Consider the following 19,593-nt stretch of genomic DNA (forward strand, 5'->3'; position numbering starts at 1 on the left):
TGTTTGCCAAGAGAAACCAAAGCTACCAGTAAAATTCTATTCAAGTATCAGGGGAAAGGAAGGTGAATTAACTGTATGGAGATCACAGTTAACAAAAATGATCTCTCTCTGTGTCCCCATACGCATCTATCTATCTAATCTAATTTATCGTACTATCTAGGTATTCCAACAATAAATAAATCCAGACTGATCAAGTGCATAGTGTCTCACAAAAGTAGAATTCACAGAATAAACTAAATTGGTTGAGAACGATTTGTGGACATAATCTTCCTTGGACATATCACTTTCATAACCTTTAACATTTTGAAAACAGCCTCCACCAGGCCCAAAGTGATAGCTATCCACAAAAGCACCACATTTCGGAGGCACTTCATGATTCTAACACCTGTGAGTGCATGGAAACGTTAGAATTTACACTCACGAAACTCAATGGACTCAAGATTCAATGGAAACATGGTCACTGCTTATGTGAATCAGTGAGTGACCACTTACAATGATCTTTATGTAAATATTAGGTAAATCAGATTGCACAAAATCTTAACCAGTTCCATGTTATTTTATGAAGCGATATTAATTGTACATAGCACATCCATCTGTTTTAAGTACCTTTGGTAGACCGGATGCTAATCTACTGTAAATTGGCAGTTGAACATCTGGCCCTAGACAGCAGGCAAGCCTCAAAGGGTTTGAATGTTGGGTTAAGATAAAATTCTGGACAATGTAGGGTGAAATCCTGGCCCCACTGAAATTAAGTTCTGTAGTTGATGTCAGTGGGGCTAGGATCTTCTTAGGATTTTTAATGTCTGTCTCACAATATTTGTTGTTTTTCTTCAAGTCTCAACCGCTTGAATCAACAGATCAGCTTTCATATTTTCTTTTAAATAATCATTATGCCTGTCTCTGCGGTAGTTCTTTTCATCCATAGATCACAAAGCACTATATAAAGGAGGTGAATATCATTATCCCCATTTTACAGATGTGGAAACTGAGGCACAGAGAGAAGCCATTACTTGCCCAAAGTCACCCCCCAAGCCAATGGCAGAGCCAGGAATAGAACTAAGAAAAGGAGTACTTGTGGCACCTTAGAGACTAACCAATTTATTTGAGCATAAGCTTTCATGAGCTACAGCTCACTTCATTCTCCTAGTTGCAGTCTAGTCCTCTTGCCACCAGGGCACACTCATGGTTACAGAGAAAACCATAAGAACATGAAGTGTGCCCTACAGACTCAAAAACTAGAGAGCAAATCAAAAGAACCCAACATTTACTATTTAAAGCCAATCTCATGATTTGGGGGGCCCTGATTCATGATTTTTCAATGCTTGGATTTAACAATAATGATTTTTTTCCCCAAAAAAATTCTCCCAACCTCTGTGGTCTTCCAATATTTCATTTCTTTTGAGGATCCCTGTGCGTCATGGCCCCAGTCAGGTTGAAGGTACAATGAGGACACCTCTGGTTCTTCTCTTTTTGATATTTGTATTCACAATGAATGAACTCAGAAAGTGCAAAGGCATTTGGAAAATTAAAGGAGATGTTCTGTGAAATTTCTCAAACCTTAAGTTTTGGAAAGAAGTTAGGTGTCTTATTTTCTCTCAGCCACTTCCACAAGCACCACTAGATATACGTCGCCATAGAAGGAGGAGATAACACAAGACAATGAGGAACTCTTAGTAAAAGTGGATAGAGAAGGCAACAGGTGAATTCAAATCCTGATTAGATCTAGGCTTATTGTAAATTGGGGATTCACCCCATGACCTGGGAAATTTCAGCACAGAAAACACAGGCCTCTAGCACTGGAGGGAAAAAAATTAACTTCTCTAGATGTGACAAAGTGGAAGGCTATTGTAGTAACCAACAACGGCAAGTACATCTCTTGTATTGAGCCAGGGTATTACATTATGACTTGCATCTGATTTTAAAGGTCAATCAGGACTAAGATTCCGGATTCAGTTTTGACATCATCAAAATTTTGCAAGCTATTCTCACATATTTTCAGTCCAAACCGGCGGAATCCTCGTGAAATCAATCTTTCCAAAATTTTGGAATGCCCATGTACTAAAAACAAAGAAAAAAAGAAGGCTACAAAAATACCCATCTGGGTTTTTACCCAGTCTGGAACTGGAACCGGAACTTTATTCTGAATCCTCTTCAAAATCCACTGGGGTCTTGATTTGAGGTTCCTGTGGGTTTATCTTACCTCGGTTTGGAAGGGTTAAATTTTTATCAGTAAATGTCGGTAAATGCCAGTTGCGCCATACAGACTGTCAACCGACCAAAATAAAAGGTTCCATCAATACAAATAGAAATGTACAGAGAGGCAAAGTAAGAAACATGCTGCGTCAGAACTTCTTGGAGTTTGATTTAGGAATATATTGTGTATATTTTGTCTTGTGACGTTGACAATTTGAGTTTTAATCCTTATAAAGTGCAAACTTTTCAAAAAACCAATTGTCTTTAAATAATTATTCTCTGACCCACCTTATTGTCTGACATGCCACAGAAATTTCCCACAAGTGTGAAAATACAAATAGACAATATTTTTTAAAAAAATGCTTACAAATAAACCTTGATATTCTCTGTCAAAATTATAAAAAATAAAAATTTAATTCTGCCAAGCCTGTCGATATCTCTATCCTTTCCACAGGCCATGCTTTAATATAAATAAATGATTGGCACATGTGCAATTTGTTTCATTTTAAATTAAATACAAAGTAAGAGGATAGTAATGCATAAGGGCTGGATTTTGAAAGGTATTTAGCTGCTAAGTGTGGTTTTAAAAAGCATCTAGGCCCTTAAAACTCATAGAAAATCCCATTAGGCACCTAAATACATTTAACAATCTGGCTGTAAATGTTCAAGGATGTGAGACACTAAGGACCAGATTGTTAAAGTTATTTAGTCACCTAACTCACATTGATTTCCATTGGAGTTAGGCATCTAATTACCTTTAGACTTCTGGCTCTCAGGGATTGTTGTTGTTTTTTCAGTACCCTATCAGCTTTGGTATATCTTCCATGTTCAGACTCATTTTGAAAAACATCGCTTCCCTGAATACATGTCTCAGGGCTTCTTTTACCTCTGGGTTCCTCAGTGTGTAGATGAAAGGGTTCAACAGGGGTGTGACAATAGTATTCAAGACGGTGACTATTTTGGTCAATTCCAGTGAGTTCTGCATGGAAGGGTTGACATGTGAGAAAATGGTTGAACCGTACCAGATAATGACAACTGTGAGATGGGAAGAGCAAGTTAAAAAGGCCCTTCTCCATTCCTTATCTGATGGGATTGTCAGTACAGTGGAGATGATGTAAATGTAGGAGAGCAGGGTTATGACACAGGAGCCCAGGATGACGATGAAGGAGATGATAAAGGCCACCGGATCAATAAGGTAGGTATCTGTGCAGGAAAGAACTATCCACGGTGCTATGTCCCCAAAAAAGTGATGGATGACACTAGGGCATAGAAGGACAACCTGGTGATCAGAAATGCTAGGACAGAAATAGGCAGGAAACCACACAACCAAGAGCCAACAGCCAGCTGAGCAGTCAAGGTGCTGTTCAGGATGGAGCTGTAGAGCAAAGGATAGCATATAGCCAAATAGCAGTCGTAGGCCATGACAGCCAAGAGAAAATCTCTGTGCATCCTAGGGAGAAAACAAAATACATCCGTAGGACACAGCTGACAAAGAAGATGGATTTGCTTTGGGACACAAGGTTGGCAAGCGTCTTTGGGATACAAATTGTGGTCTACCATACTTCCGGGAAGGAGAAATTGCAGAGAAGGAAGTACATTGGGGTGCGAAGGTGACGGCTGGTTGCCACTAGGACTATGATCGCCACATTTCCTGTGACTGATAGGATGTACATGACAAGGAAGAGCACAAAGAGCGAGATCTGCAAATATTGGGTCCCAGGGAATCCCAGGAGAATAAATTCCTTCACAATGGTGTGATAGCCCTTTTCCAGTGCGGTCAGCTGTTTTACCTGCCAAAACAAATGAAGACATGAAATTAAACTGATTAAACACAACTGTGGCTTTGTGGGATGCAGATGATTTTGATGCACAGAAAGAGCAGATAATTAAAAGAGGCAGGTGTCATAAATATAAAGGGAAGGGTAAACCCCTTTAAAATCCCTCCTGGCCAGAGGAAAAAATCCTCTCATCTGTAAAGGGTTAAGAAGCTAAAGGTAACCTCGCTGGCACCTGACCAAAATGACCAATGAGGAGACAAGATACTTTCAAAAGCTGGGAGGAGGGAGAGAAACAAAGGGTCTGTGTGTCTGTCTATATGCTGGTTTCTGCCGGGGATAGACCAGGAATGGAGTCTTAGAACTTTTAGTAAGTAATCTAGCTAGGTATGTGTTAGATTATGATTTCTTTAAATGGCTGAGAAAAGAATTGTGCTGAATAGAATGACTATTTCTGTCTGTGTGTCTTTTTTGTAACTTAAGGTTTTGCCTAGAGGGATTCTCTATGTTTTGAATCTAATTACCCTGTAAGGTATCTACCATCCTGATTTTACAGGGGTGATTCCTTTACCTCTATTTACTTCTATTTCTATTAAAAGTCTTCTTGTAAGAAAACTGAATGCTTTTTCATTGTTCTCAGATCCAAGGGTTTGGGTCTGTGGTCACCTATGCAAATTGGTGAGGATTTTTACCAAACCTTTCCCAGGAAGTGGGGTGCAAGGGTTGGGAGGATTTTGGGGGGAAAGATGTGTCCAAGCTACGTTTCCCAGTAAACCCAGTTAGAGTTTGGTGGTGGCAGTGGATATTCCAAGGACAAAAGATAAAATTAATTTGTACCTTGCAGAAGTTTTAACCTAAGCTGGTAAAAGTAAGCTTAGGAGATTTTCATCCAGGTCCCCACATCTGTACCCTAGAGTTCAGAGTGGGGGAGGAACCTTGACAGCAGGAAATAATGGTTTAAGGCTGAAAATATCCTATTGCTAGTACATTGCTGGAGCCTTCCTGCTCACAGGGTTAATTTAAGCTTGTTCTAATTTTTCCTGTGGAAACTTTTTTTCCAGTGGAAAGTGGCTTTTGGACCAAAAAGAAACTTTCATGATAGAAATTCCATTTTCAGGTGTTCCTTGAAAAACACAATTTTTAGTTTTTGTCAATGAAACATTTTTTTCCACGGTCAGCATCCAAAGCCCAAGACTGATTTTATTTTAATTTATATTTTTGTTGTTTTAAATTGAAAATTTTCAAATAAAAAGTTATTTTCTGGGGTGGGGTTGGGGGGTTGTCCTTTTGATAAAACCCTGAAAAATTTCAACAGAAGAAAGACCTATGGGTGTTAGGCTTTCAGCACAATCTGAGATTCCTTTAGAAGTGAACAAAACCCCTCGTCTCTTTTGAACATCCCTGCTAAATAGGGTGAGCTTTTCAAAAGTTCTCAGTATAGGCCTATTTCTGCTCCCAAGGAAGTCAATAGGATTTTTGTCATTGAGTCAGTGGGAGCAGACTTAGGTCAATACTGAACACATGAGATTTGTACCTGTCAATTTCCTTCCTACAATGCAAGAGGACATTTAATTCTTTTTGTGCAGAAAGTCTCCGGTTCCAAGCCTGCTGAAGTCCCAAGTTGGAGTGGGGATGTAATACAAAGTTGCAGTTCAGAGGACAGCTACTCAATTTTGGAGCATAAATAACCATTTACATCTATAAACCAGCATTCATTTTTGGTGGTTGAAAATGACTCAGTTGCAACCTCCTTTGACCAGTTGATACTGAGGTGTGCAAGGTCATGCAATGAGCCAATTACAGCAAAGCTCAGGGCCAGAGAGGACCAAAGAACAAAGGAAGCAATTTTGCTAAAAAAAAAATCACAAAGAATGCATCCCTTTTTTATCAGAATTTTCAATTCTTATGAAGAATTTCATCAAAACTGTGAATTTCAAATATTTTTGACCAGCTGTGCCAGGAGTCTGCAATTCTTCTCCCTGTTTAGTCAATAGAACATACTTCTCAACCAGAACCGTTAATAGAACCCAGGAGCCCTGATTCTCAGCCCCCGCTCTGCTCCAACCACGATCCTAACTCCCCTCAAAGAATGGGAATAGAACCCAAGTGTACTGATTCCTGGTCCTTTGATACAACAGCTATTCTATGCATCCCTAAAAGAGCTCGGCACAGAATCCAGGTACCCTCACTCCTAGACACCTGTGCTAAGCAACAGACCGCAAGCCCCACAAATACAGCAAAACTGTAATATGCCGAGTTTCGAAAACACCTTCAGAAAAAAATATCAGGTTCCCAGTGCTGGCCAAAAGTTTCCTTCACAGATGGATTAATCCTGAGGTGTCAAATCTGAGGCATTCAGAATTAGAAGCCACTTTTGAAAAAGTTGTCCCTAACTTGAAATCTATCAATGACTTTTACAGTGAATGTTCTGAATTTTTGTTTGATTGCTTGTTTTGGGTGTTCTGAGTTTTCATTAAAGTTACAATGTCAGGTTAATTTATAACCTAAATTTAGGCCCCTTTCCCTATTTGGATTTGAATTTGCAAAGGATCTAAGGGAGTTATGAAATGTAATGGAGTTGGGTGCCTAACTCCCTCAGACACCTTTGAAAATCCCAGCCTTAAATATTTTGTATCAAAGTCTAATCAACACGGGCAATCAACAATTATATTTTCTCCCTCTTTAATATAAGCCATTTATTTTGTTATGAATAATATCCTGTGAATAACATCTAATGCCCTGATTCTGCAAACAGTTAATACATACATAAACTTGCATATATAGACATATATAAAATAAAAATGCATGAATTTACTCACATGAATGATTCCTTTGAAGTCAAGGGTTCCACTCACATGAGTAAAGTGAGGAAAATAAGTAAAATTTTTAAACGTTTTTAAGAAATGGAACTTACTGCAACTCATCATTCAGCAAATCTTCTCACTGGGCAAACCTTCAGCGGGTGTGAATTATCAATAGACAGGGCAGATGAGAGAGGTAAGATGGAACAATTGTACTGAGGTCCTGAGCTCAGTGCCCCCACAAAACTATCTATTTAGGGTGAAATGGGAGGGGGAAAACATAATTTAACGGGCCTCCAAATTTCTCTCAGGAGACCTGTCAATGGAGCTACGATTATTTAGACCCACTGAGGATCTGGCTCTTTGTATTCAGTCTCTACTGATGGAAAGAGCTGAACCTAGCAAAATTTCCAGAACAGTTAAAACACCTGATTGACAAAATCTACTTGCCTGCCCTTTATCATGATGAAAATGATGAAAACAGCCGTGATATTCTATTTTCTCCATAAAAAGAAGGCCTCATCTCAGCTGAATGGTAGACTTAATCTTTTCAAGACTTTCCTCCTCTTTTAGCTCATAATGTCCTTTCTTTGTACCAACGAGACCTTATTGGCTTGCAGGGAACTGTATGCCTTTCACGGTAAATTATGTTAAAAATATTGAATTCCTTTAAAAAATACCTCGTTTGTAAGGTAGTGAACTGTAAGCACTCAGAACCAAGCTGGACACTAAGAAGAAGATTGATGAGATAGATAGGATAGGATTAAAGTTCAAAATGATCTGGACAAACTGGAGAAATGGTCTGAAGTAAATAGGATGAAATTCTGTGAAGACAAATGCAAAGTACTCCACTTAGGAAGGAACAATCAGTTGCACATATACACAATGGGAAATGACTGCCCAGGGAGGAGTACTGTGGAAAGGGATCTTGGGGCCATAGTGGGTCACAAGCTAAACATGAGTCAATAGTGTAACACTGTTTCAAAACAAAAAGCAAACATCATTCTGGGATGTATTAACAGGAGTGTTGTAAACAAGACACAAGAAGTAATTCTTCTGTTCTATTCCGCGCTGGTTAGGACTCAACTGGCGTATTGTGTCCAGTTCTGGGCACCACATTTCAGGAAAGATGTGGACAAATTGGAGAAAATCCAGAGAAGAACAACAAAAATGATTAAGTTTCAGAGTAACAGCCGTGTTAGTCTGTATTCGCAAAAAGAAAAGGAGTACCTGTGGCACCTTAGAGACTAACCAATTTATTAGAGCAAAAATGATTAAAGGTCTAGAAAACATGACCTATGAGGGAAGGGGGGAGGGGGAGGAGGGAGGGAAAGGGCTTGTTTAGTCTGGAGACGAGAAGACTGAGGTGGGACATGATGACAGTTTTCAAGTACATGAAAGGTTGTTACAAGGAGGAGGGAGGTAAATTGTTCTCATTAACCTGTGAAGATAGAACAAGAAGTAACTGGCTTAAATTGCAACAAGGGCAGTTTAGGTTGGACATTAGGAAAAACTTCCTAATTGTCAGAATAGTTAAGCACTGGAATAAATTATCTAGGGAAGTTGTGGAATCCCTATCTTTGGAGATTTTTAAGAGCAGGTTAGACAAACACTGTCAGGGATGGTCTAGATAATGCCCTTTTAACAAAGTTAAAATAATTTTCTAACCTCAGATCAAGTTAGGTGGTTGCTTCAGATATTGATGGAAAATACAAGGTCTTTGGGAGAGGAAGAGTTATTTTGTAGATTTGCAAACTCCCTTATGATTAGTTCTCCACAGAATGTTTACATCCTTTCTGAGGTCATGTGAAAAAGTCACACATGAGCTACTTTCTGAGGAACAGTTTATGATCCCATGGGTGGCTGAACTTTCTGTTCAGCTCACAGTTGCTATCATGCATTACATTTGTTCTTGTTCACATTTGCTTGTACTAACAGAAGAAACTTCCAGTATGGGCAGACTGTTCCCATAACTGCTTCTGCATGTGGCCTCTTACAGCTCTTTCTGAAGGACGAGCATTTGGTGAGGATTACCATACACTGGAGACTGAGACAGTCACGTTTATTCATTCAAACCTTTCTTTGAACCAGATGTAAGGCCCTGCACATTACAATTACCATAAAAGCAATGAATGACAGATATACAGAAAAAGATATTGCCGAATTACCTTCTCTTGGGGGCGTAGTCACTGTCGATTTTTCCTACGAGGGTCTGACTGTTCCCTTACACTCTAGCATATTTATACCTTTACACGTTATCTGACCATCCAATCAACATTAAGCATTGTGTCTTACCTTACCCATGGTATATACATGTGAAGGCTTCAGTTTACAAAACTTTTTCTGTCCAGGCTACTTTCATGTCAACGTGTCCCTATTCCAATTGGTTTATTTACTTGGATCGTACCACTCAATATAGGGTCTTTTCTGTTTTTCACAATACAGGGTCATTTTGGCAATACTTTTTATGTATTGTACTGATTAACTTCCTTTTATCTATGTCCTTCAACACAGTACAAAACACCTGTGTCTTACCCAGCTGCTATAAGCATTCTTTAAAGAAGTCTCTACACACGGAGGAAGTTCGCAAGCAACACTCATGTCAAGCAAAGACTTGGCTGAAGCCAGTGAGCTTAGCATAAGTATTACCCTGGCCTGTCCACATTTATTCACCAGACTAGACCCATGTGTAGGACTCTTCCAACACCAGGCACTGGTCACTGTTACAGATGCTTTCCTTAGACTCCAACAACAGGGTGCAAACTGGTGACAAATGCAATGTTGATATTTCTCCACCACAATGTGGTCAAAGACTTACTAATTCATATCATACAGGTCATCAACTCACTATATCAGCTGTAGATTTCTATCAACTTATGTCTTTGGTCCTGTGTCCCATGCTGAGATGAGGAATCGAATTCAGCCGGTGCACTACTGAAGACCTCCTCAAGTGATACTGTGAGGGTTAGGTGTAAGGTAAGTACTTCTCTGCACAGAATGATTTTCACCCTAAGGCTTACGGAATCTGCCCACTGGCTCTGAACTGGAACAAGTCACAATTTCTCTATTCTAGCCACAAATACACATGCTCCCATCTTTGCAGCTTATTTACATTTAGGAGCTCTGACCTATCATTTAGAATGGGGTGTCCATGCTGCCAAGCCTAATGATGTTATCATGAATCTCTCATGGAGTTGAGGGCCATAAAGTCACAGATCCTGATTCTCTTTTCACATGTATTACACTATTATGGGGAGTAGCTTCTGCTTTAGGGGACAGTTCTGCCTCAATTAAGTCCATGCCAAAGTGGACTGGTATTTTCAAATGCGCCTAAAGGAATTTAGGTGCCCAAATCTCATTAATTTAAATTGGAGTTGGAAACCTAACTCCTTTAGTCGTCTTTGAAAATCGCAGCCTAAATCTCTTTAAGGGGAAGGGAGATCAGGTGCATAATTTCAACAATTATTTTACCCCTGATGTAAATTTTATTCAGTCCTTAGCCCAGCAAATTCCCATTGTATTTACTGGGATGATGCCTGATATTGCTCAGTAATTTTCACACCCATGTGGATGGCAAATGCTCTGAGCAGTTCAGGATTTCATGAGCACAATGACAACCCGGTGGAACTGGATAGCTAAGCACTAGGGCTGAGATCCTCAAAGGTATAAAGGTGCTAAAGAGACAAACAGGTGCCTAGCAGGATCTTCAGAAGCACCTTGGTGTCTAACTTCCATTGAAATCCCTAGAATTCAAACTATACTATATTCAAGCACACTAGGGAGCCTTAGGGTAAAATTTCCTAAAGCACCTAGGTGACTTAGGAGCTTAAGTCTCATTGGGTCTTTAGTCAATTAGCTGCACTTGAAAATTTAACTGTCAATCCTATTTTCAAAAGTGATTTAGGGCCAGATTAGTTGAGGTGTTTAGGCACCTAGTGGGATTTTGAAAAGCACCTAGGTACCTAAAACATTGATTTCCATGGATGTTAGGCAACTAGAAGGTTTGAAAATTCCACTAGGTGCCTAAATACTTTTAAAAATCTGGCCCTAGGGCTTGTCTATACAGAGAAGACACAGCAACTTAACTTCAATATGTTTATTTAGTCCACTGCAACTTTTGTGCCTTTGTGGACTCTTAGGTTGAAAACTGGTTATATCAGTTCAGTTTGCACCTGAAAATTGACATACATGAGGTTTAAACCAATATAATATCCACACACAAAGTTGCACTGTTTTAGCTAAATTGGTATAAAAATCACACCTTTCATTTTGTCAGTACAACTTTTTGTGTAGACTAGAGGTACATTTTTTCAAAAGCACCGAAGTGCCTTAGAACCAGATTTTCAAAGGTTATTAGGTGTCTAGTGGGATTTTCAAAGGCCTTGGCCCCTAAACCCCAATGAATTCAATTGGAGTTATGTGCTTAACCTGCATAGGTACTTCTGAAATTCCCACGAGGTGCTTATCTGCCTATCTTTAGACGTCTGAATGTCTTTAGCCTCTGGTGCTTTATACTTCTGTATCTCAGACCACCTATTAGGTTGCCTAAATGTGGACGTAGTTGCCTAACTTTGGGCAGCCACTTAGGGACAAATTTTTAAAAGTATTTAGCCACCTAGTGGGATTTTAAAAGTACATAGGCACTTAACACCCACATAAATCAATAAGTTTGAGGTTCCTAGGTGCTTCTGAAAATTTCAATAGGCATCTAAATACCTTGAGAAATCTGGCCTTTAGTCTTTTACAAATGGAGAAACTGAGGAACAAAGAACTTAAACAATTTCACAGTGGTCCATCAGCAAGTCAATGGAGACACAGAACCAAGGTCTCCTAACTTCCCGTGCTCTTCTTTAAACAAGGACATCGTCCTCACTAAGCCAGGGGTTTGGCACATTCTTGAGAAGACAGTGAAATTCTGTTGAGACCAAATCCCAAGAGCACTTCTGAGGAACATAAATTAGTCTTATGTCTAGGACCTATTGAGTTGCCATACATAAAGGAAGCAGTTAAGGGGAAAAGACAGCAGGGTGATGATAAAATGGTAATGCAATGAGATTTTAATCAATATAGAAATTTATGTAATACGTAGGAAGATTTTGTGTATGAAACCTTTAAATGTTTGATTTATAGCTGGAGAAAAAAATACGGCACCCCAGCTCGCAATGCATGTTTTCCCTCAGAATCCAAGAACGCCTTATTCTAAGGAGAGAAGATAATGTGAGAAGGGGGTCTGTTCTGACTAGTTCTGTCAGCAAAAGCTAATAAGCTAGGTCCACTAAAGAGAGAGAGAGAGAGATAGACCATCCCAGAAATATACTTTAAACCACTTGTATTAATACATATTTTTTGTATACTTGGTAATGTGACCTACTGGGCCTTATCTGGTTGGAAGGAATAGGTTTCCCAGTGAGGAACTGGTACATCTGTAACATACTTCCTTCTCTCTCACTTACTTTCTCACTTTCTACATTTCACTCATCTTTTTCAACTCTTGAATGCATAAGAGAAAATAGCTATACGATAGATCTGTGGAACTCGCTGCTGCTGTAATTTATTGAGTCGCATAGATAAGAATGTAAAAATGGATTGGATATTTCTCTTAGAGGTAGACTTAGGTTTCCATAGCCACAAATGCCACATGGATGCCCGCTCCTCATTCATTTTCATGGGCATTTGTTTGTTTAAGAACCAGATTTTTAAAAGTATTTAGGCACCTAATGAGATTTTTAGAAGCATCTGGGCACCTAAAAATCCTTGATTGCAATGGGTATTAGACACCTAGCTGCTTTGAAAAATCCCACTACGCACCTACAAGCCTTTAAGAATTTGCCCCATAATCCCTTTGGCAGCTTTTGAAATCTCAGCTGTAGCCTGGTCTGGTAGATGGGAAATAAGGAGTTGGAGTTTGTCCCAGCTCTGTCATGGATTTACTGTGTGAAAGTCAGATTAACTGTCTGTGCCTCAGTTTCCCCATCTGTAAATAAATGAAATAATACTACTCACCCACCTTAGTAAAATGGTTTGAAATCTACAGGTGAAAAAGCACCATGAATTTCTTCCCAAGTGTACTAGAGTGAATGGAAAGAATACCTTCGACTTCCTCTCTCATTGGATCAGGCCCTCTGTAACTATGGAGTTTAGGAAAGGATTACTTGTGGCACCTTAGAGACTAACAAATTTATTTGAGCATAAGCTTTCGTGAGCGACAGCTCACTTCATCAGATGAATCCGATGAACTGAGCTGTAGCTCACGAAAGCTTATGCTCAAATAAATTTGTTAGTCTCTAAGGTGCCACAAGTCCTCCTTTTCTTTTTGCAGATACAGACTAACATGGCTGCTACTCTGAAACCTGTCATTATGGAACTTAAGGTATTCAAAGGCAGGAGATCTTGGTCTCAGTTCCGAGTTTTGCCCCTGACTTCCAATGCATCCCTAAGCAAGATCCTTTACTCCTCTGACCTAATTTCTCCTAATATAGCAGAGGATTGATAATGGTTAATTATTTACTACAGAGGGGCAGTTGAAAAGCACCAATGTTGTTCCAAACAACATTGAAGTCATGGCTACAAAGGGAGTTCTTTTCAACCTGTAGTAGAATAAAATAGCTTATGACTGGACAGTGATTTCAAGATGTAAAGAGGTATAAAAGTAAAAGGTATTATTATCTTTGCCAGACTAGTCTCAGATTAGCATAAGGAGGATAATCATTATGGGTGCGATTTTCAAAAGAGTCTGTGGGAATCAGGCATTTACATTCCACTCTATCACAATGAGAATTGCATGTTTAATTGCTTTGAACTCCTTTGAAAATCCCATTGCACAGTGACAATCAATCGTTTATCCTTCAGGGCAAAGTTCTATTTCTGTCTCAGCTGAGCATGGGATGTGCCTCTAAGGGATATGTCTGCCCTACGAAATTAGGTCGAATTTATAGAAGTCAATTTTTTAGAAATTATTTTGATATAGTAGATTGTGTGTGTCCCCACACAAAATGCTCTAAGTGCATTAACTCGGCGGAGTGCTTCCACAGTACCGAGGCTAGCGTCAGCTTCTGGAGTATTGCACTGTGGGTAGCTATCCCACAGTTCCCGCAGCCTCCACCACCCATTGGAATTCTGGGTTGAGATTGCAATGCCTGATGGGGCAAAAAACATTGTCGCTGGTGGTTCTGGGTACATGTCATCAGGGCCACCCTCCTTCTCTTCCTCCCTCCGTGAAAGCAATGGCAGACAATCGTTTCGCACCTTTTTTCCTGAGTTACCTGTGCATATGCCATACCACATCAAGCATGGAGCCTGCTCAGCTCACTGTCACCGTATGTCTCTTGGGTGCTGGCAGACGCAGTACTGCATTGCTACACAGCAGCAGCAACCCATTGCCTTGTGGCAGCAGATGGTGCAATAGGCCTGAAAACCATTGTCATCATGTCCGAGGTGCTCCTGGCTGCCTCGGTAAGGTTGGTCAGGAGCGCCTAGACAGACATTGGCGCAGGGAATAAATTAGGAGTGACTCGACCAGGTCATTCTCTTTACTCCTGCAGGCAGTCCTATTGTACCATCTTATGGTGAGCAGCCAGGAGATGTGGATGGCTTGCAGTCCTACTGCACCATCTGCTGCTAGCCAAAGATGTAAAAGATAGATGGAGTGGATCAAAACAAGAAATAGATCAGATTTGTTTTGTATGCATTTGCTCCTCCCTCCCTCTGTGAAATCAATGGCCGACAATCATTTTGGTGAGGTCTGTCAGGGGCACCTTGAAAACTTTAATGGAGATTCAGTCCTGCCCTAAATACCAGAGGGAGGGATAGGTTAGTGCGTTGAGCATTGCCTGCTAAACCCAGGGTTTTGAGTTCAATCCTTGAGGGGGCCATTCTGCATGACAGTTGTTTTTGTTTGTCCTTGATATAAAGCCACCTCCTTTGTTGATTTTAATTCTCTATAAGCCAACCCTGTAAGCCATGTCGTCAGTCGCCCCTCCCTCCGTCAGAGCAATGGCAGACAATTGTTCCACACCTTTTTTTTGCGCGGACACCATGCCATGGCAAGCATGGAGCCTGCTCAGCTCACTTTGGCAATTAGGAGCACATTAAACACCATGCGTATTATCCAGCAGTATATGCAGCACCAGAACCTGGCAAAGAGAAACCAGGTGAGTAGGAGACGTCAGCGCGGTGACAAGAGTGATGAGGACATGGACACAAACTTCTCTCAAAGCATGGGCCCTGGCAATGTGGGCATCATGGTGCTAATGGGGCAGGTTCATGTAGTGGAACGCTGATTCTGGGCCTGGGAAACAAACACAGACTAGTGGGACTGCATAGTCTTGCAGGTCTGGGACGATTCCCAGTGGCTGCGAAACTTTCATATGTGTAAGGGCACTTTCATGGAACTTTGTGATTTGCTTTCCCTGCCCTGAAGCGCATGAATATCAAGATGAGCGCAGCTCTCACAGTTGAGAAGCGAGTGGCAATAGCGCTGTGGAAGCTTGCAACGCCAGACAGCTACCGGTGAGTCAGGAATCAATTTGGAGTGGGCAAATCTACTGTGGGGGCTGCTGTGATGCAAGTAGCCAAAGCAATCAAAGATCTGCTACTATCAAGGGTAGTGACCTTGGGAAATGTGCAGGTCATAGTGGATGGCTTTGCTGCAATGGGATTCCCTAACTGTGGTGGGGCCATAGACAGAACCCATGTCCCTATCTTGGCACCGGAGCACCAAGCCAGCGAGTACATAAACTGCAAGGGGTACTTTTCAATAGTGCTGCAAGCACTGATGGATCACAAGGGACATTTCACCAACATCAACGTGGGATGGCCGGGAAAGGTACATGGCGCTTGCATCTTCAGGAACTCTGGTCTGTTTCAAAAGCTGCAGGAAGGGACTTTATTCCCAGACCAGAAAATAACCATTGGGGATGTTGAAATGCCTATAGTAATCCTTGGGGACCCAGCCTACCCCTTAATGCCATGGCTCATAAAGCCAAACACAGGCAGCCTGGACAGTAGTCAGGAGCTGTTCTACTGCAGGCTGAGCAAGTGCAGAATGGTGGTAGAATGTGCATTTGGATGTTTAAAAGTGCGCTGGCGCAGTTTACTGACTCATTTAGACCTCAGCGAAACCAGTATTCCCACTGTTATTACTGCTTGCTGTGCGCTCCACAATATCTGTGAGAGTATGGGGGAGATGTTTATGGTGGGGTGGGAGGTTGAGGTAAATCGCCTGGCCGCTGGTTACGTGCAGCCAGACACCAGGGCAGTTAGAAGAACACAGGAGGGCACGGTGTGCATCAGAGAAGCTTTGAAAACCAGTTTCATGACTGGCCAGGCTACGGTGTGCAAGGGAAGGACAAGGCCACACAGCACTTTAAAAGTTTAAAACTTTAAAACTTATTAAATGCCAGCCTTCTGTTGCTTGGGCAATCCTCTGGGGTGGAGTGGCTGGTTGGCCGGAGGTCCCCCCACCACGTTCTTGGGCATCTGGGTGAGCAGGCTATGGAACTTGGGGAAGAGGGTGGTTGGTTATACAGGGGCTGTAGCGGCGGTCTGTGTTCTAGGTGCCTTTCCTGCAGCTCAGCCATATGCTGGAGCATATTAGTTTGATCCTCCAGCAGCCTCAGCATTGAATCCTGACTCCTCTCATCACGCTGCCACCACCTTTCAGCTTCAGCCCTCTCTTCAGCCCACCACCTCCCCTCCCAATCATTTTGTGCTTTCCTGCACTCTGACATTTTCTGCCTCCACGCATTTGTCTGTGCTCTGTCAGTTGTTGGAGGGCAGCATGAACTCAGAGAACATTTCATCGTGAGTGCGTTTTTTTCGCCTTCTAATCTTCACTAGCTTCTGGGAAGGAGAAGAACCTGTGGTCCTTGAAACACATGCAGCTGGTGGCGAAAATAAAGGGACAGTGGTATTTAAAAAGACACATTTTATAGAACAATGGCTACACTCTTTCACGGTAAACCTTGCTGTTAACATTACATACATAACACACGTGCTTTCGTTACAAGGTTGCATTTTGCCTCCTCCCACCGCGTGGCTACCCCCTCAACCCTCCCCCCACCCCGTGGCTAACAGTGGGGAACATTTCTGTTCAGGCACAGGCAAACAGCCCAGCAGGAACGGGCACCTCTGAATGTCCCCTTAAGAAAAGCACCCTATTTCAACCAAGTGACCATGAATGATATCACTCTCCTGAGGATAACACAGAGAGATAAAGAATGGTTGTTGTTTGAATGCCAGCAAACATACACTGCAATGCTTTGTTCTACAATGATTCCCGACTATGTGCTACTGGTCTGGAGTGGTAAAGTGTCCTTCCATGGTGGACAGAATAAGGCTGCCCTCCCCAGAAACCTTTTGCAAAGGCTTTGGGAGTACATCCAGGAAAGCTGTGAATGCCAGGGCAAATTAATCATTAAACATGCTTGCTTTTAAACCATGTATAGTATTTTAAAAGGTACACTCACCAGAGGTCCCTTCTCCGCCTGACGGGTCCGGGAGGCAGCCTTGGGTGGGTTCGGGGGGTACTGACTCCAGGTCCAGGATGAGAAACAGTTCCTGGCTATTGGGAAAACAGGTTTCTCCACTTGCTTGCTGTGAGCTATCTACAACCTCATCATCATCATCTTCCTCGTCCCCAAAACCTGCTTCTGTGTTGCCTCCATCTCCACTGAAGGAGTCAAACAACACGGCTGGGGTAGCAGTGGCTGAACCCAGGCAGGAATGTCTGTGAGGGGAGGGCTCCTGCCTCATACTGAGAATGAGGGGCGATCAGCAGGTTATCTCAAGTGCTTATATATAAATGCACAAAGCCTTGGAAACAAGCAGGGAGAACTGGAGGTCCTGGGGATGTCAAGGAATTATGACGTGATTGGAATAACAGAGACTTGGTGGGATAACTCAAATGACTGCAGTACTGTCATGGATGGTTATAAACTGTTCAGGAAGGACAGGCAGGGCAGAAAAGGTGGGGGAGTTGCATTGTATGTAAGGGAGCAGTATGACTGCTCAGAGCTCCGGTACGAAACTGCAGAAAAACCTGAGTGTCTCTGGAGTAAGTTTAGAAGCGTGAGCAACAAGAGTGATATAGTGGTGGCAGTCTGCTATAGACCACCGGACAAGGGGGATGAGGTGGATGAGGCTTTCTTCCGGCAACTCGCAGAAGCTACTAGATCGCACACCCTGGTTCTCATGGGTGACTTTAATTTTCCTGATATCTGCTGGGAGAGCAATACAGTGGTGCATAGACAATCCAGGAAGTTTTTGGAAAACGTAGGGGAGCCAACTAGCGGGGGGGGGAGCTTTTCTTGACCTGCTGCTCACAAACAGAGAAGAATTAGTGGGGGAAGCAATAATGGGTGGGAATTTGGGAGGCAGTGACCATGAGTTGGTTGAGTTCAGGATCCTGACACAGGGAAGAAAGGTAAGCAGCAGGATACGGACCCCAGACTTCAGAAAAGCAGAGTTCGACTCCCTCAGGGAACGGATGGGTAGGATCCCCTCTGGGACTAACATGAAGGGGAAAGGAGTCCAGGAGAGCTGGCTGTATTTCAAGGAATCCCTGTTGAGGTTACAGGAACAAACCATCCTGATGTGTCGAAAGAATAGTAAATATGTCAGGCGACCAGCTTGGCTTAACGGTGAAATCCTAGCAGATCTTAAACATAAAAAAGAAGCTTACAAGAAGTGGAAGGTTGGACATATGACCAGGGAAGAGTATAAAAATATTGCTCGGGGATGTAGGAATGAAATCAGGAGGGCCAAATCGCACCTGGAGCTGCAGCTAGCAAGAGATGTCAAGAGTAACAAGAAGGGTTTCTTCAGGTATGTTGGCAACAGAAGAAGAAAGCCAAGGAAAGTGCGGGCCCCTTACTGAATGAGGGAGGCAACCTAGTGACAGAGGATGTGGAAAAAGCTAATGTACTCAATGCTTTTTTTGCCTCTGTCTTCACTAACAAGGTCAGCTCCCAGACTGCTGCGCTGGACATCACAGCATGGGGAGTAGATGGCCAGCCCTCTGTGGAGAAAGAGGTGGTTAGGGATTATTTAGAAAAGCTGGACGTGCACAAGTCCATGGGGCCGGACGAGTTGCATCCCAGAGTGCTAAAGGAATTGGCGGCTGTGATTGCAGAGCCATTGGCCATTATCTTTGAAAACTCGTGGCAAACGGGGGAGGTCCCAGATGACTGGAAAAAGGCTAATGTAGTGCCAATCTTTAAAAAAGGGAAGAAGGAGGATCCTGGGAACTACAGGCCAGTCAGCTTCACCTCAGTCCCCAGAAAAATCATGGAGCAGGTCCTCAAAGAATCAGTCCTGAAGCACTTACATGAGAGGAAAGTGATCAGGAACAGTCAGCATGGATTCACCAAGGGAAGGTCATGCCTGACTAATCTAATTGGCTTCTATGATGAGATTACTGGTTCTGTGGATGAAGGGAAAGCAGTGGATGTATTGTTTCTTGACTTTAGCAAAGCTTTTGACACGGTCTCCCACAGTATTCTTGTCAGCAAGTTAAAGAAGTATGGGCTGGATGAATGCAGTATAAGGTGGGTAGAAAGTTGGCTAGATTGTCGGGCTCAATGGGTAGTGATCAATGGCTCCATGTCTAGTTGGCAGCCGGTGTAAAGTGGAGTGCCCCAGGGGTCAGTCCTGGGGCGGGTTTTGATCAATATCTTCATTAATGATCTGGAGGATGGTGTGGATTGCACTCTCAGCAAATTTGTGGATGATACTAAACTGGGAGGAGTGGTAGATATGCGGGAGGGCAGGGATAGGATACAGAGGGACCTAAACAAATTGGAGGATTGGGCCAAAAGAAATCTGAT

At 42.2% G+C, this 19,593-nt stretch overlaps 1 pseudogene across 1 annotated transcript; it reads right to left on the minus strand.

Annotated features, from left to right (window-relative positions):
* Nucleotides 1–2,986: 2,986 nt before the first annotated feature.
* LOC311530288 (olfactory receptor 287-like) lies at nucleotides 2,987–4,182 on the minus strand (annotated as a pseudogene). The gene has a single exon. The product of its transcript is annotated as an olfactory receptor 287-like (transcript).
* Nucleotides 4,183–19,593: the final 15,411 nt, after the last annotated feature.

Source organism: Lepidochelys olivacea (assembly GCF_965140295.1).
Source record: "Lepidochelys olivacea isolate rLepOli2 genome assembly, chromosome: 14".
NCBI classification, from domain to species: Eukaryota; Metazoa; Chordata; order Testudines; family Cheloniidae; genus Lepidochelys; species Lepidochelys olivacea.